The sequence below is a fragment of the Mustela nigripes genome, chromosome 5, assembly GCF_022355385.1.
Source record: "Mustela nigripes isolate SB6536 chromosome 5, MUSNIG.SB6536, whole genome shotgun sequence".
NCBI lineage: Eukaryota > Metazoa > Chordata > Mammalia > Carnivora > Mustelidae > Mustela > Mustela nigripes.
In genome coordinates this window covers 25,994,955-26,005,382 of record NC_081561.1, presented here as the reverse complement: position 1 = coordinate 26,005,382, position 10,428 = coordinate 25,994,955, and the positions used below count along the sequence as shown (strand labels likewise).

The following is a 10,428-nucleotide window of genomic DNA, read 5'->3' as shown; positions in this document are numbered from 1 at the left end:
ATATGAATCGCTGAAGCAATCTTGAAAGACAAGAACAAAGGCGGAGAGTCACACTTGCTGATTTCAGAGCTTCGTGAGAGCTACTGCAACCAAAGCTGGATGGGACTGCAGAAGGACGGACAGACCATTGGGATAGAACTGGGAGTCCATGGGGAGCCTGGGTGGCTCAGTGGGTTAAAGCCTCTGCCTTCCGCTCAGGTCATGATCCCAGGGCCTTGGGGATGGGGCCCTCTGATCAGTGGGGAGCCTGCTTCCTCCTCTCTCTCTCTGTTTCCGCCTGCCTCTCTGCCTGCTTGTGATCTCTGTCAAAAAAATAAATAAAATCTTAAGAAAAAAAAAAAAAAGAACTAGGAATCCACCAGAGAACAAGTAATCCAATTTAAAAAGGGCAGAAGACCTGAACATTCTCCAGAGAAGACATGTAGATGGCTTAGAGCGCATCACTCATCATCAGGGAAATGAAAATCAAAACTGCAATGAGATGTCACCTCACACCTGTTAGTACGGCTTAAATCAACAGCTCAAGAAAGCACAAGTGTTGGCGAGGATGTGCAGGGAAAGGAACCCTCAGGCACTGTTGGTGGGAACGCAAGCTGATGCAGCCACTCTGGAAAACAGTATGGAGGTTCCTCAAGATGTTAATAATAGAGCTACCCTACCACCCAGCAATCACACTACTGGGTATTTGCCCCCCAAATACAAAAACACTAATTTAAAGGTATATATGCACCCCGTGTTTGTTGCAGCATTATCTACAACAACCAAATTATGGAAAGAGCCCAGATGTCGATCGACCAATGAATGAATGGAGAAGACGTGGTACATATATACAATGGAATATCACTCAGTCATCAGAAACAACGAAATCTTGCCATTTGCAACAACAAGACTGGCTCTAGAGAGTATAATGCTAAGTAAAATATGTCAATCAGAGGAAGGGAATTATGATTTCACTTACATGGAATTTAAGAAACAAAACAAATGAACAAAGGGGAGATAAAGAGAAACCAAGAAACAGACTCTTAACTATAGAGAACAAACTAGTGGTTTCCAGAGGGGAGGCGTGGGGAAATAGGTAATGGGGAGTAAGAGTATCCTTATCACGGAGAGCGATGAGTGATGCATGGATGGTTGGATCTTCACACTGTACGCCGGAAACCCCTACAACACTGCACGTTAACTGTGCTGGAATTACAATCTAAAAATTTCATTAAAAAACCGAGAGTTCAGGGGCACCTGGGTGGCTCAGTGGGTTGAGCCTATGCCTTCGGCTCAGGTCATGATCTCAGGGTCCTGGAATCGAGCCCCGCGTCGGGTTCTCTGCTTGCCGGTGGGTGAGCCTACTTCCCCCTCTCTCTCTCTGCCTGCCTCTCTGCCTACTTGTGATCTCTCTCTCTCTCTCTGTCAAATAAATAAATAAATAAATAAAATACTTAAAAAAAAACACCCCGAGAGTTCAGAAACAAATCCGCATGTTTGTGACCAAATGATTTTTTTAAATGTATTTGTATTTGTAGTTGTGATTTAAAAACCCATAAAATTTTCCATCTTAATCATTTTTAAGTGTGGTAAGTAGTGTTTCGTATATTCATATTGTGGAATAGATCACCAGAACTCTTTATCTTGCAAAATTGACACCACATACCCATTAAAAGAGTCCCCATTCTCCATTTCCCCACAGAATGGTAACCACCATTCTATTTTGTTTCAAATTGGACTAGTTTAGAAACTTTGTGTAAGAGGAATCATACAGTACTTGTGTTTCTGTGACTGGCTTATTTCACTTCACATAGCAAGCTCAGGGTTTATCCGTGTGTGGCATGTGACAGGATTTCCTCCTTTTTAAGACAAAGTAAGATTCCATTGTCTGTGTGTACCACATTTGGTTTATTCATTTATCCTTCCAACGACATCTGGGTTTCTTTCCCCTCTTGACTGTTGTGAATACTGTTGCTATGAACATGGGTGTGCAAATATATCTTTGAGACACTGCTTTCATTTCTTCTGGGTATATACCCAGAAGTGGAATTACTGGGTCATTTAAAAAATGGTACTATTTTTAATTTTTTGAGGAACCTCCCTGTTGTTCAGATCCATTTATGGCATTTGCACTCTTGGTAAGACTGAACCCATGATGACTAACTAATAGTAGTTGCTGGGGAGGACAGTTAAGGGTAGGGTAAGCGCCTCTGGTGGCTTCTCTATTTAGGCTTCTCTCTGAGATCACTGCTTGGGAGTTAGTGTTGTGTTTATGGTACCCAATGAAAGTTTGGAGAGCACCGATTTCAAACCATGTGCAGAGGCACAGCCACAGGGACCTAGTGAGGGATCTTGTTCCTAGAAATTCAATCCATCCTTACCCTTTTCACTGATTTTTTTTTTTTTTTTAAGTGAACCCTTCCCCCTTCCTCCCGCCTCAGAAAAGTTCAGTGATACGAGCTTTGGGAAGAAAAGGTGTCTCCAGGTTGTCCACGAGTTTTTCCTTCTGCCAGGCGTGCGCTGCCCTAAGACCCCTCCCTCTTCTTGATCTCCCCCATGGCTTAGCTCCTTCCTGGGACTTGCGACGCGTTTTAGTCGTTGTGTTGGTTTCCTTGATGTCCTCTGTCGGGTCTACTAGAAAGTCAGAGTCTTGAGGACACACCTGCTACTTGTGCCCTGTGCGTTGGTGAAGCAAGTGTCGCACAGTGAACAGCCCGAGCGCGCCTGTTAAATGCGAAGGAAAAGGTTGCCCAGAGGCCTGGAGGTGTTGTGCCCGCCTTACTCGCGCGGAGGAAAACAGCGACCACGAAGGGACTCGAACCCTCAATCTTCTGATCCGGAATCAGACGCCTTATCCATTAGGCCACGCGGCCAGCCGGCGGGTCGGCTCCTCTCCGCTGGACACCAAGAGGATGTGGCGCGGTGGGAAGGCGTCCTTCCGCGGCCGGCGCGGGCATGCTGCTCCTCCAGGGCTCCTCGTCCGAGGTTAGCTCCACCGACAGCCGAGCCGCGGAGCCTGCGGAGCCCGCCAGGACGCACAGTCGAGCCCGGAGCCCGCGAGGACGCACCGCGGAGCCACAGACCCCGCGGAGCCGGCGGAGCCCGCGAGGACGCACAGTGGATCCCGGAGCCCGAGAGACGCACAGTCGAGCCCGGAGCCCGCGAGGACGCACAACTGAGCCTCGGGGCCCGCGGAGCCCGCAGGACGCACAGCGGAGCCTCGGAGCCCGCAGGACGCACAGCTCCGCGTCAGGAAGGGGAGGCCGGCTGCCAGAGGGGAGCACCCCCGAGGCGTTGAATGATGCTTGGAGAAGTGGCGCAGGTACGCGGGACTAACGTTGCCACATGTCCCGGGGCCTGGAGGCCTGGAGGGCGCTGTGAGCTCTTGGGGACCAGGAGCGTCCCTGCCGTCGACGCGGCGGAGAGCCCTGCCTCGTCTCGGGTTAGTGCACCGAGCAGCAGGGGTTTGGAGCGGGGGAGGGGGGCGGTGGCGGCTGGGAATCGCCCAACCCTGGGAGTCAAGCAGTAGCCCCCGCCTGGCCGTGGACTCGATGGTTTGGGTCCCTTGGAAATGAGTTTTTGAAGCAAACCCAAGTCAAAGCAAGGTTCTCCCCTCCCCCTCCCACTCTCCCACGGAGAGGGTCTCTCCCGCCGACGTCTCCCGCGTCTCCCAGTTTTCCCCAGCAGTGTGTTCCCTGGAGGTTAAGGCAAAGCCAGCGTCTTTGGATGCCGGCTGTGGAGGCCCGGGGTCCGGGCACAGCGACCAGGGAGAGACGCGCGGCGGCGCGGAGGGTGTCCCCGAGGAGCGCAGGGCCTGGCGTGGTGACGCGTGGGTTATAGAAGCCGCTGCCCAGCAGGGACGGGGACAAAAATATCCCAGTTCATTTTAGGAAGGTCGTGTCGGGGAGGAAAGAGTGATCCTCTTTGGATCTCTGGCTGCGTCCAGAAGAGAGTATCAGGAAGAAAGCATCCAGCTTTGTTCGTGTAAGTTTTGGGTGAGGTGGGAGGCTTCAGAGGGAATGAAGACCCTAGGAAACGGTTCAGTCTGAGTATTTCTATGCTGGGTTCGATGGAGAGTGAGGAGACACATCGCAGAGGTCAAAAAGCACGAGGTAGGTGTAGGGAACGGACCGTGCTTAGCAAGGCCTGTTTGTAGGGTCCTTCCTGATTTCCCTTTGTTTTCTGCAGGCAAGGACGCTCCTTTCCTCTCTGTATAGGGAAGGGGCCTCTCACCTGATGGTTTTATGACCGAATTCAGGGTTTGGGAGGAGGGTCAGAGTGACCCTCCCAATTCTGCTATTTTGGGGGGCAGCGCCCTGAACCGCAGGGTACGCAGGGTATCCGTTGGGTAAAAGGTGAAAGAGTTACTATTCCTGTTCACCAAGCATGGTCCCGCGAAAACATTTATTTCTTCAAGGAGTGGGGTTCCTCGGTCAATTGCGTTTGGAATAGGGCCGGGAGAAAATGATTTCAGTGAAATGTAAGCTCTAGTGGCCGAACTTCAAATCTCGGTTCTAATGCTGGGCGGTGGAACTATTTCAGTCCTCCAGAACATTATGTGGATTCTTTGCATGAGGTGATCTTTCTAGCATTGATGAGGGAAAGGTGCCCGAGTCCTGGGGAGGGCTGGGTGGACAGAGAAGATGAATCCCCACTCAGTTTTCAGCTACCCAAGTAATGGTTGGGTCCACTTGCCACAAACCTCACTGAAAAAAAGCTTCACATGGTCTCTGGAAATCTCTTGGACCCTAACTAACTTCTGTCTCTCTCCCCTTCCCCTCCTTGGCCTGATTAACAAATTTCCCTTCCTCCACTCACAATGAGAAATTAACATATTTGCACTGTCTTTTTTTTTTTTTTAAGGATTTTAATTATTTATTTGACAGGGAGATCACAAGTCAGCAGAGAGGTAGGCAGAGAGAGAGGGAGAAGCAGACTTCCCGCCAAGCAGAGAGCCTGAGGATTCCCCATACTGTTTTCCATAGTAGCTGCACCAATTTGGAGTTCGAATTTTTCCACATTCCTTTTGACTCCTACTGAGATCATTTTGTTTTTTTCTCCTTCAGGCTATAAATTCATCTTCATAATGGATTTTTTTTTTCCTGATGATAAATCATTCTCAGGTTCCTGGAAAAATATTGGTTCAATATGATGTTCATTTTAACATGCAAACATTTTATTCATCAATTTTGTAACAAGACACAGGAATAAGATTAGTCTTTGTTTCCTTGGCATTCGACTGTGGAAAAGTTTTGGAGTCAAGTTTATACAAGTTAGCTTAAGGGAATTGGGAAAATTATTATTTTTTTTTTAATTCTTTGGTGGGGCACCTGGGTGCCTCAGTGGGTTAAGCAGCAGCCTTCCGCTCAGGTCATGATCCCAGGGTCCTGGGATCGAGTTCTGCATCAGGCTCCTTGCTCAGCGGGAAGCCTGCTTCTCTCTGTCCCTCTGCCTGCCACCCTGCCTGCTTCTGCCCTCTGTCGGTCAAGTAAATAAATAAAATCTTAAAAATTCTTTATTTAAGTTCAATTTAGTTAACGTTTAGTGTATTATTGGTTTCGGGGGTGAGGTTAGTGGTTCACAAGTTGCATACAACACCCAGCGCTCATCACAGACGCCCTCCTTAATGTCCATCACCCAGTTACTCCATCCCTTCCGCCCCCCCCCCAGCAGCCCTAACTTTGTTTCCTAGAGTTTAGAGTCTCTTATGGTTTGACTCCCTCTCTATTTTCATCTTATTTTATTCTTCCTTCCCTTCCCCTATGAGGAAAACTTAATTTTTAAAAATATACGGCAAAACAGTTTAAACGGTATTGGAAATGTACATAAGGTTATTTCAAAGCCTATCATCATTTTAGGTGACCACATTGCTTTTGTTTAACCAGCTGCTCGAGGATTTCTGAAAATTGTTACTATATCCTGAATATGTTTTCGGTTCTATGCAAAACTTGAAGCTGTTCGGATAAGGCACGGGAGAGCTATTGATGGAATGAGTTGGAGATAATTAGGAGCAGCTCAAGTTCCCTGAAAACCAATAATTTCAGAGCTCTTTTCTTCTCTTTCTTTCTTTCTTTCTTTTTTTTTTTTTTTGATTGCAGAATTGTCCAATAAGAAGTTATTTCAAGCTGGAGTGCCTCAACTTTGAGAATGTTCTTCTCTAGCAAGAAAAGAAAGTCAAGACTGAGGTCAGAATGCTGTGATTCAAATTGGCCGCATGTCCGTATCTTGCTAGCAGTACTGGGCACAAGGAAGACGCATGCTACTAATGGTACTAATATTGTCTTTTCCAACACAATTAGAGGTATCCTGGCCACAAATAACTCTTAGCAGCAGCTGGACAAGAAAGCAAAGCTGTTGTGAGCAAGACTCCAGCTTGCAGGGGCCGCCCCAGTAGAGTTCAAGCCCAACACCTCAGCACTTGGCTGTCCCAGCCCTGGACCTTGCCCTTCTTTGTATGTCGATATCAATCATAATGTTTTGTGGCAACATCACAATGATTGGGGTAAACCTGGGTGATTTTAAAAATCCAGTGGCAGGGGAGATCCATGTCTTATGGAACCCAAAACTTATATAGTATTGGGGTACCATCTTTAAGAAAAAAATACAAAACTGTGAATACAAAATTAGCTATGAGAGTAAATATTTATTTAGAATACAAAAACAAATGGAAACAAATTATAAATTTTTAAAAAGTTCATGAATTCTACAATCATTAGAAAAAGTTAACTTACTAATATACCTCTATGTTTCTTCTCCATTATTTAGCTGCATTATTTTCTATTACCTTTCATATAATAACAGTTTTGTAGCATTATTTTCTATAGAGAAAATAGATAATTCAGTCTTCTAACATGGTTAAATTATTTTTTAAAGATTTTAAAAAAGATTTTACTTATTTATTTGACAGAGAGCGATCACAAGTAGACAGAGAGGCAGGCAGAGAGAGAGGGGGAAGCAGGCTCCCTGCTGAGCAGAGAGCCCGATGCGGGACTCGATTCCAGGACCCTGAGATCATGACCTGAGCTGAAGGCAGCGGCTCAACCCACTGAGCCACCCAGGCACCCCTAAATTATTTTTTAGTATAGTTTAGAAAAGGTGTTTTTTGTTTTTGTTTTTGTTTTTTGTTTGGGGGGTTTTTTGGCTTCACAACTGATTGTAATGCCAATCATATTTTTCAAACTGTTGTTACATTTGGGAAATACTTGAAGGTTGTTTTGTTTTGTTTTTAAGATTTATTTTTTTTGAGAGAGATCAGGGGAGAGGGAGAGAGAATCCCAAAGAAACTGCCCTGAGTGGGGAGCCCTGGACCTGGGGCTTGTGGGGCTCAGTCTCACGGCCCTGAGATCATGACCTGAGATGAAACGGGTTAGATGCTTACCCCCGCAGAGCCACCCAGGCATCTCTGAAGCTTTTTCTAGTAGGGACTGCATTTCCACGCTTCCACAGCGTCCCGGGAAGAGGGAGTGAAAAAGAACCATGGCTGGGGAAGGAAGTGTGATGGGAAGATCATGGGAGCCTGCAGGCGGGAGCTCCAAGTCCTCTTGCAGAATCCAGGATGGCGGCTGATCCTTGCTCTTCTGGTGTTTAAAGAATGGTAAAAGAAAACCATTTAGGTGATCCAAACAACCTTTTACGCTTCATGAAACTGACGTTCTTCTTTCAGAGAACTGTAAAATGGGGGTAAAAGGCAGGAAGCTTTATAGTATAAAGAACAAAGAACAAGGAAGAGAAAAAAAATTGCCGATCCGCTGGGCCACATCAACCATGTTTGGAGTGAGAAGGCCTGGAGCTGGCCGGGCGTTTGGGGAATGACTGGACATTCTGCAGGTCTGGCCAAGCAGGTCATCCACAGGGACGTGGAACTCACCTAAGTCTAGGTCTGCAGATGTGGCACCCTCTGGCAGAAGTGGCTCCAACCTGGGTTTGGAAAGTGATTTAAACAAGTGTTTATGTAAGAAGAAGGAAACAATAGAGAAGTTATTTAGAAGAATTCCAGAATGATCCAAATTCCCTCAGTACCTTTCACTTGCTAAATACTTTCACAAATGCAGAAAGAGTCTAAATAAATCAAGTCAGAAATAAGAATATCTACCTGTCTGGAGGGGATTTCTAAGGATTCCCCTGTCCCGTCCCCCCCCACCCCCCCGCCCACCGTGGAGCCGGAGGAAGGACAGGGAGGGTGGAATCATGAGCGCCTGTGTTCCTCCTTGGGCCTTTGCAAGAAGCTTTCCATGAGCAAGTTCCATATGGGGTTGGCTCTCTGAAGCTGAGGAAATTTCTTGTACAGTACAACAGAAAGACACAGAAATGGGAAGTGAAGGAATTCAGAGATGATTCCAGGTAGTTTAACAACCAACAGGAATTCTAAACAAGAGAAGGAAGAGAATGAGAAGACAGAAGACAAGAAAAAGAGAGGACAACAACAACAGCAAAAAATTATCCAATATTTTAAAATATGGTCCTAGAATCAAGGGCTATGATTTACAGATTAAAGGTGAATTAGTTAGATCCTTCTAACAGCATGAAACCAAACAACCCCCTAAGCAGAAAGGAAATGTATTTCTTGTACACACACAGTAGAGAATGGGAGTTCTGATCAATGGGGGGGGGGGTGTTCCTTCAGTCAGCAGGTGGAGGACCCAACTCCTTTCAGTGTGTGGCTCACCATCTTCAACACACGGTTTCCAAGTTAGCCTGCTCGTTAGGAGAGGAGAGGAGAAAGAGCTCAGAGGACTGGTTAAGAAATGTTCTTATGGGGCCCCTGGCTGCCTCAGCTGGTTAAGCCACCAACTCTTGACCTAGGCTCAGCTCATGATCCCAGGGTCCTCGGCCTCTACTCAGTGAGGAGCCTGCTTCTCCCTCCTCTCATGCTTGCTCTCGCTCCCTCTCAAATAAGCAGAATCTTGAAAAGAAAAGTCTGTATGATTCAGCCCTGCAAGAGCAACAAGTCGCAGCTATTTTCGTGGGCGCTCTGTTCCGCACGCAGACAAAAATCAAAATCCCTACATCCAAGGTCTCTGCGGACTTCCAGAGCCATGGCTATCAGACATTTCCAGAAGCTGTCCCAGACGTGTCTACAAATTCTTGTCCAAAACCAAACTATGCTCCTCTTCTGGGTCCCATCCCACTGACCACAAATTATTAAGCAGCAGCTGGACCGCTCCCCGCTCTCTAGCTTGGTGAAAGACCAGGACAACCACCGAGTCAAGCGGGCTCTAAATCCTGTTTACTCCCGTCCCCGTCCGGTCCCAAAGGTCCCACCCTTCCGTCTCTGCAGCCTCTGCTGGTTTCGGCCTGGAGCCTGGTTGCACGGGGGCACCCGCAGGTCCCACCTGCCCGGCGGCCTTCCCTGCAGCGGGACAGACCCCGGGCCTGATTAACAAAAGGTCGAGCAATCACCGTTTGGCCGTCAGTTCTGCTCTCCCTGTCTCCCCCGACCCTGCTCTTCAGACGTTTTCAGCCCCGGCTGCGTGTGAGTAGCAGAAGAGGCCCCGGCAAACTCGAGGGGACCCTGCAGGGCCGGCCGGCGGTGACATGGATAGAACCCGAACCTGGAGGTGTGAGCTACGCGGGAGGTCAAGAGCCTTTTCGAGCCTGTCCCGGCTGCCTTGCGGACCCCGGGGACTCGTGCAGCTGCCCCGCGGCGCCCTGCGGGGGGTGCCGCCCCCGGGGTCTGCGGGCGGCTCGGGCCGGCGGGTTCTGCAGACCCAGACTCCGCGGGAGGCGCCCCCTTCCGCGCTCTCGGCCGTCGGTGCGGGCTCCGGCCGCGAGAGGGCGCTCGCCTGGGGCTCTCCGCGCGCGGGGCACCGGGTTCCCGCCGTCCGCGACTCGCCGCGGCAGGTGCGTCCCCCGCGGGCGCTCCACGCGCGGCCGCCCCGGCCCCGCCGCACTTCGGCTGCTCCGCCCTCCGGCCGCCCTTTCCCGCACCGAGGCCGCCTCCCGGGCCTCACGTCCCCGGCAGGTGGCGACCGGAGTGAGGTCTGCGGACCGGACGGGACCGTCGTGGACACCGGCCGGCCGCACGCCGGGGTCTGGGACCGGAGGCCCAGGACGGGCCGCAGCGCGGAGACCCGCCGTCTGCCGCGGCCGCCATCGGCCGAGCGGAGCCATAGCGGCGCTCCCGAGCCCTTCCCGAGCGCTAGGGGGTGTAGCTCAGTGGTAGAGCGCGTGCTTAGCATGCACGAGGCCCCGGGTTCAATCCCCGGCACCTCCACTTTTGAGATCACTGTTTTTGCGGCAGTTTTTGCCCCGCGCCACCCCGGTCGCCTCATCATTTGTTAAGTTGTGTCTGCTGCTCGCTTATTCTCTCCTTTCCTTCCCTTGCAGTTCTTCGAAGGCGCACGGAAAACGAGGAGAGGGCACGCGGCTCTGTTCCCGGCCCGGGCAGCCCCCCCCCCCCCCGGCTGCCAGGTCTGCGGGCACCACCTGCTCGCCCCGAGCCAGGTCTGC

General features: G+C 49.8%; 2 long non-coding RNA genes and 2 other non-coding genes across 5 annotated transcripts; 2 read left to right on the top strand and 2 right to left on the bottom strand.

Annotated features, from left to right (window-relative positions):
• Positions 1-2,622: 2,622 nt before the first annotated feature.
• LOC132017680 (uncharacterized) lies at positions 2,623-6,674 on the top strand. Its single transcript, XR_009404366.1, has 2 exons — positions 2,623-3,301; positions 6,078-6,674. It is a non-coding gene; the product is annotated as an uncharacterized LOC132017680 (long non-coding RNA).
• TRNAR-CCG (transfer RNA arginine (anticodon CCG)) lies at positions 2,780-2,852 on the bottom strand. Its single transcript has one exon. It is a non-coding gene; the product is annotated as a tRNA-Arg (tRNA).
• Positions 6,675-6,822: 148 nt separating the features above from the next.
• Positions 6,823-9,888, bottom strand: LOC132017681 (uncharacterized). 2 transcript variants are annotated; one of them, XR_009404368.1, is made up of 4 exons: positions 9,379-9,888; positions 8,553-8,673; positions 7,847-7,896; positions 6,823-7,556 (listed from the first exon to the last, which is right to left on the bottom strand). It is a non-coding gene; the product is annotated as an uncharacterized LOC132017681 (long non-coding RNA). The 2 variants fall into 2 exon arrangements; XR_009404367.1 differs by having other exon boundaries at positions 6,823-7,896.
• Positions 9,889-10,120: 232 nt separating this feature from the next.
• TRNAA-AGC (transfer RNA alanine (anticodon AGC)) lies at positions 10,121-10,192 on the top strand. Its single transcript has one exon. It is a non-coding gene; the product is annotated as a tRNA-Ala (tRNA).
• The last annotated feature ends 236 nt before the right edge of the window (positions 10,193-10,428 follow it).